General features: G+C 32.8%; 1 protein-coding gene across 1 annotated transcript in view; it reads left to right on the top strand.

The window, feature by feature from the left end:
• The window catches only part of LOC102670923 (disintegrin and metalloproteinase domain-containing protein 10-like), a 156,639-nt gene that overhangs the window by 68,621 nt on the left and 81,059 nt on the right, over window positions 1–6,959 (top strand). The window lies entirely within an intron of this gene.

Below are 6,959 nucleotides of genomic sequence, written 5' to 3'. Positions count from 1 at the left end.
TTTTTTTTTTTTTTTTTTTTTTTTAAATATATCCTCGGTCGGATGCGTGCACGCTAAATAAAATCGACGACAAAACAATTATTCAGTACGATCGGTTCGAGTTTTTCTTTGATATCTACGTTACCAGGATATATCTTTTTTTCTTTCTTTTTTTTTTTTTATTATTACACGCGTATCTCGACGCGAGAACGAATTTCTTTTATAGAGAAATAGTGTTTGCTGTGCGGTATGGTTATCAAAGGAAGAGACACGTAATCTATTTTTTTTTTTTTTTTATTATCATGTATCTTGACAAATAAAGGACAAGGATGATCTTGTGCGAAATAATGAATATATGAATATGAAAGGAAGCTTGAAATCTATTGTTTCTTCTTCTTTTTTTTTTAAATATATGTTAGCAATGAACATGATTGATATAAGTGAAATAATTATTCCATTAATCTTTTGTATGCGATATTTCAATCGAATTTTAAATTTTTGTTTAAATAATGAATAAGTAAATTGTGTTTATATTAAGCAACTTGCGAACCAAGTTCTTCGAATTTATTTTTCCCTGATTGAAATTTCATTTACATGTGAGTGATTTTGAACAACTCAATTTTCATGGTTAATAAATAATTGTTTAACATGGCTTGAACAAATGTTGAACTTGAACAATATAATTATTAATATATGTTGCTAAATAATTTATTACAAAAATACACTTTTATATATTCAAAAGAAAATCCAGATACTTGAAAAATTTCTTTTCTCTCACTTTATATTTTTTTTAAAAATCTTCACAATTCACGTTATTCTAATCTTAGCCAAGAGTGATATTCCTAAGAATCGAGATTTCTATTTGTAAGAATCTTTCCACCAGTTTCGAAAGATAATATTCTTGTTATTATTCTATTTTTTTTTCTTTTTTTTTAGAATTTTCCAAGATCCGACAAAGAACAGAATCACCTTATGATAGAGAAGATACAAAATACAAAATGAGCATAGCTAAAAATATAAGTATTCTATCTTAATCATTTTATAATCTAATCCTTATTCATTTCTACTTTTCATAGTGTTCAAAAAGAAAAGAAAAAAACGAGCATTGCATCGATATCGGCTGAAATTCGTTCTCAATTGGACGACAGGAAAACAGGACAATGTGAATGGTTAATTACTTCATAGAGAGAGAGAGAGAGAGAGAGAAAGGTTCAAGTACGCGTTCGGTTTCTCGTGGGTGGCGGTGTGGCGCGCGCTTCGCCGCTTTTGAAATTTAAATATAGCGTACAAAAGGAAGGGTGGACAGAGGGAATACCAAGGGATTAGAGTGTACACCTGGCCCACGATGCCGAGGGCGTCTTTGACAAATACTTTCCAGCTCGTCGTCGCGTCTCTCGTGACATTTACTCGGGTCACCTCGGGCCAAATGCAATTTATTTTCACCCGGCGGCCGAAGAAAAAGGCAAAGAGGGCCGTGCCCCCTCCCTCCTGCACCCAGAGAGACAGATCCACATCTTGCAAATTACTTGCTAAGTCGAATAACAGGATTCGATGCTCGATCTCGGTAAGGGAAAATTCTATTTCCCTGTGTTTTAACTGTGCACTGTGACTGCAGAAGAAACGCAAGGTCGCCTCACTTCCGAATATCGTGGAATTCCATTTTCAACTGTTCATTTATCGGAATGAAACTTTTAATGATCGATTGGATAAAGTTTGGATTTGTTATTCGAGTCCAGCCTCCAATGTTGTTGTTCTTCATTACAGTGGAATATATCCATTATGAACGAAAACAAACAGGCAATACAGATAATATACGTACAATTCGAATGAATATATAGTAGAATTTTTAGATAATAGAACACATTTTCGTAAATATAGATAAATTATTCTATAATTTTATCTATTTTATCTATTTTATCTATTTTATGTTTTTCAAGGATTGCGTGGATTCTCTGGATAATATAATATGTAATTAAATTAAAAATAGTATTTTTAAATTATTTTGAAATTATATAAGAAAAATATGAGTTGAATTATTCACACAATATTTTCGAATGATGTAACTTGTCCCTTAAATATCTCGCTCTGCGCATCTCTTCGTAACTCACCATCAATTAATTGCTGTTTTATCGCGTCGTTAGCCATGGATCGAGCGCTAGAACGAGCTGCACCAGACACGTCCGATCTGGAGATTGAAATTTTTTTTACTAATTCATCATTGCCTCTCGCATCCCTTCGCTGTCCGCGAAACGTAACAACACGTTGATTTACAAGTTGATGAAAAACTCGATATTTCTCGCGCTCAATTTATTAACTCGTTCAAAGGAAAAATCGATACAGCTCGGTTTAATTTCCCGCAAATACGAATCAAACTTGTCTAACGACGCTATTCAACTGGCGATGGAATTTCAAAGGATCTTTTTTTATATGAAAGTATAAATTAAACACGATAGAAAAATATTGATCTGAAAATTTTGAGAAATCAATGAAAGGAAGAAAAGGAGAATAACGAAATTGATTGTTTTTATTATATAAGAATGAGTTTTATAAATGATGACAAATAATAGCATTAATTAAATTGTAGATAATTATTTATAATAATTTCGCTGATTTGAAACAAATAATCTAGATATTCATAATTTTTGTGATATGCAATTTTGCAAAAGAGGTATGGATACAAAGTGAAAAAATTCTAGGATGCTTCTAAAGAATTTTTAACATGTTTCGAGCATGTTTGATCAAGAATGGAAAAATTGCTGAGTTTTAGAGATCAGATTTTATCAGAAACGAAGGTCTTTTTCTCTTCAAACATTGTTACATTGAGCGGAAAGAAAACTTTGTCAGTCTCTTAGAATTGCCAAATTTTGTAGTTATGTATATCAACTGTTAATTTTGATGATACGTTAAGACGAATTGATTTCATTATTAAATCTTCGTTGAATCACCTGTTACGAGTTATGACGTGACGTGCTTCGATTGGAAATAAATTAATTTACGTCGGTTTCAATTTACTTCGTGATCAATTAAACATATGGATGTCGACCAATTCGTGTAATTGTATCAACGAGTCGATAACTATGAGAACGTATCTGGGTGAATTTTATTTCAAATTCAAGTAAAAATAATTATTTAAAAAAAAATACTTTTTGATTTTATTTAAAACCGCTGCTTTCAATTATCCATGATATCTATTTACAACAACAACGATTTCAAGCAATGTTGTTTTTTTATCTTAAATTTAACAAAATCAATAATCTATATATAAATGAAAGGATATAATATAATAAATAATATTATTTTTCGAAATGTTATTTTAAATTATCAGAAATATTTATCTCGTAAAATTATTCCGAATAATTTGAAATATGTTCAACTCTGGCACCGACGAACGATATTATATGTGCATTAAGCAATTTCAATTAAAATTATATTAATCCAAATCGATCGATTTATGATGATTGAACGAATCCACTATTTTTACATTTTCCTCGATTCTTATGCAATTTAACAATTATACCAAGAAAATATCGTACACATATATTAGGATCACTTCTACCTTTCAAAACCTTTTTTTCACAATTACTTTCCTCAATAACGAATTCCACACGTGGCGAATAACTACTAACCCGACAAAAATTATCCCATTTATGAATTATCGGAATAATTCATAAAAAAATCAACTCTCGAGGACGAAGTAAACGATCAAAAAAAAAAAAAAAGATGGAGATAAAGAGAAGACAGAAAAAAGAAAAGGAAGGATTCAATAAGCTTTCATTTTGCTTCCAACGAACGAATTGGTGCTCGTTACGAGAATGCTTCGAGACGGAGAAATCTCGTTGGGAAACATTTCGAGGAGAGCCAGATCCGATTGAGTTATGGCTAGTTGCCGGCGTGGTTGAAGAGAGAAAAAAAAAAGAAAAAAAAAAGCATCGAGCTATCCACCTTCTTTTTTTTTTCCTGTTTTTTTACCTGTCTTTTTATCCCTCTCAGGTTCGAACCGTCGGTCCACATCGGTGGGAATTTGCGAAAAGCTCTCCGCTACAAGCTTCTGAAACTATCGTTAGTTTTCGTGGATGGGCGGGATTTATGGAGGTTGCAGCATGGAATTTCGCAACACGCCCGGGAAAAGCTGTTTTTCATAGGGAAATTTCGTTGTTCATCGGCAGGATCGAATCGATTGGATGCCTGGTGATCCTTTCTAACCGCTTTCACGCCCAGCTCTCGTTATTTTTCTCGTGTTTTCGAGAATCTCTGGTAGTATCGCGCTCTATTTTTACCCTCTCTTTCCCTCCTTTTTATTTTTTCCTCCCTCCCCCTCCTACTCTATTTTTAACGAATATTCTTTCATGTTTGCTTTGGTGTTAAAGATGGGACGGGAACGAACGAGAGGCAATGAAAAGGAGGAAATTATTGCGTCTAGGGGACACAAAAGAGGAGCGAGACAAAAGAGGAGAGAGTTATTTTTCGAAGGAAGCTCGCCTGTTTGAAAAGATGCTGCCAAATCGAAAATTCGAGGGAACCGATACGCATCGAACCGGTCGATGTTTCTAATTTCCACCGAAATTGAAATGTCGTTTGAACGAATTTCGGGCTAATGATTGGTCATCGCCATTTTAACGAAATTATCCGCAATTTGTTCATTGAAGCAATGATTATGATATATTTGATTGATCGTCTTTTTTTTTAGGTTGATTCTCCGTTGGAAATATAAATTTATAATGCTACGAGACAGCGCAAAATTAAAGTAAAATGTCACGAAAAATATGATTTTAAGAGTATTTCTTTCTTCGATCATGGTATTTTCGAGACAAATAAAAATATATAAAAATAAATATCCTTTCACGTGTTAATTAAGTCTAACTTTGAAAACTAATTAAACGCTTAATCGATTTAAAATATAAATCTCGACTTGGATTGTTTTCAATAATTTGTAACTGCACAACTGATCGACGCTTATTCTTGGAAACAAGGATTATTCCAATCCTCTTCTATTCGTTCGGAAAAACCGAGCAGAAAAAGGAAGGAAAAAAGTTTGATCAAAAGTAATCGGATCTTGGGCCGAGGGATAGATCGCGTTTTATACTAATGGGTAAATGAATCTTCTTGCAGGGATATTGACGCATAAAAGACCAGCGGCTCGCCAATGCACTAATTGCTGGTTGCCTCTACCAGGTTCGATCGACCGCCGAAGTAATATCGGTATCCCGATCCAACTAATTACCCGGTTGGTCCATTAGTGTAATTGCTGCCAGCACAATATCCAAACATTACTAGAATATCGAAGCTTGTTTGCCGGGAAATTAGACGTCTGCGTAGCGACGTTTACGCAACGAATCAACTTTCCAGTATCGCTCCTTTCGCTCTTTTTCTCGAAATCGAACCCGAAGATATCGCGATTCCTTCGTTCAGTAATCAATAATTCAATTATAGAGATAAAGAATTAAAAAGTATCTAGGCATTTTTACTATATATCGCATCAAACGAGCAATCTTGTAATGAATTGATCCATAACGATGTTGTGCTACGTTATTTTGAATAAATATATTACAAAATGGTTAAAAGTATATATTAAAAATTGCAAAGAACGTCAGAATACGATTACAGTTGGTCGATGAATATTCTTCTACGATAGGAGAATAAGACCGAGATACAACAGCTCGAAGTTGGTCATAAAAGGTTGGGGCGGAAATTCTTATCGGCAAGTTGTTCCGGAAGTTTAGCCGGAAATGGAGGAGACATTAAAAGTGAGGGTAGCATCAGTATCAAATTTACGTCGCATTAAGTTGACGGCTATGTATCTTCCGAACTTGAGACATATTTGTTCGGAGTCAGAAGACACATTGTCCGAGTTGGGAGATACGTCTTCCGCGAGTTGGAAGTTTCTCCGCAGAGCACAATCTTCCCATAAGTTACCGAGTATAAATTTTGAATTGTTTTAGGGGACGTTTACAGAAGGGGGACAGGAAATGGGACTCGAAACGCTCGAGGCGTTGAAAAATACGTTTCACGACAAAAATTAAGGCGTCGATCCTGGAATTTTCGAACTTTCGAGAGGAGAAAAAATATCGAGTGTGATCGAATCGAATTGCTTTAAAACATGGAGTTTTTTTAATAGCAAGTATGAATTTGAATTCTTTTTTGTTTTCTTAAATATTTTACAGAGAAACAAAATGTAAAGATATAAAATGGTTGTATTTGTTTAAAATATTGTACAAATTTATATGATTTCGTGGATTTTAATGCGTTCTTGTTGCAATTTGTTTATTTTTTGTCATTCTGTCGAATTGTAAATTAGTCAGTAAAATCAAAATAATGCAAGATGTATCACTGGAAGATTGTAAAGTTAGATTTCTTTGTTTGTGTGTAAGTTTTATCTTATTAATTTTTAGTGAAACGTGTATCAATGAGTATTAATTATTTCTACATATAGATTTAATATAACCATGAATAGATAAGAACTATGCCAAAAATGACAGCAAGTTAAATACACACGTTATACGTTAAGCACATATTGATATTACTTTAATTAATTACTGGCAACATTTTTCACTTAAAATTCGTTGAAACGACAACAAAAATTATAAGAGACATTCCTTTAAAAATTATTTTTAGAACAAATTGGGGAAAAAATTTATTCGTAGAGTCATTCGAATTTATGAAATATTTTAATTGTTTCCATTATAAAAGGATCTTTGAACAAATTGGATTGACAGTATTTTTTTCTTCAATTAACAAAATTCCATCGAGAATCGTACAATCAAAATTTAATAATCCTTTAATTTTGAGCCTGAGTGTAATAACCAATCAAACATTATCGATAGAAAAATAATTTTTAACGAAAAATAAACTCGTTCATTCGAGAACTCGATAGTGATAATATCGTACAAATAATATCGAGCAATTATAATTTGATGCGTTATGTTATTTATTAAAAATATATTTCGAACATATTCATCGGTGTAATTTCGATAATCGTCACA

This window comes from Apis dorsata, unplaced genomic scaffold, assembly GCF_000469605.1.
Source record: "Apis dorsata unplaced genomic scaffold, Apis dorsata 1.3 scaffold_46, whole genome shotgun sequence".
Taxonomy (NCBI): Eukaryota; Metazoa; Arthropoda; class Insecta; order Hymenoptera; family Apidae; genus Apis; species Apis dorsata.
The sequence above is the reverse complement of the archived record's forward strand: the minus strand, read 5'-3'. Positions and strand labels throughout refer to the sequence as shown.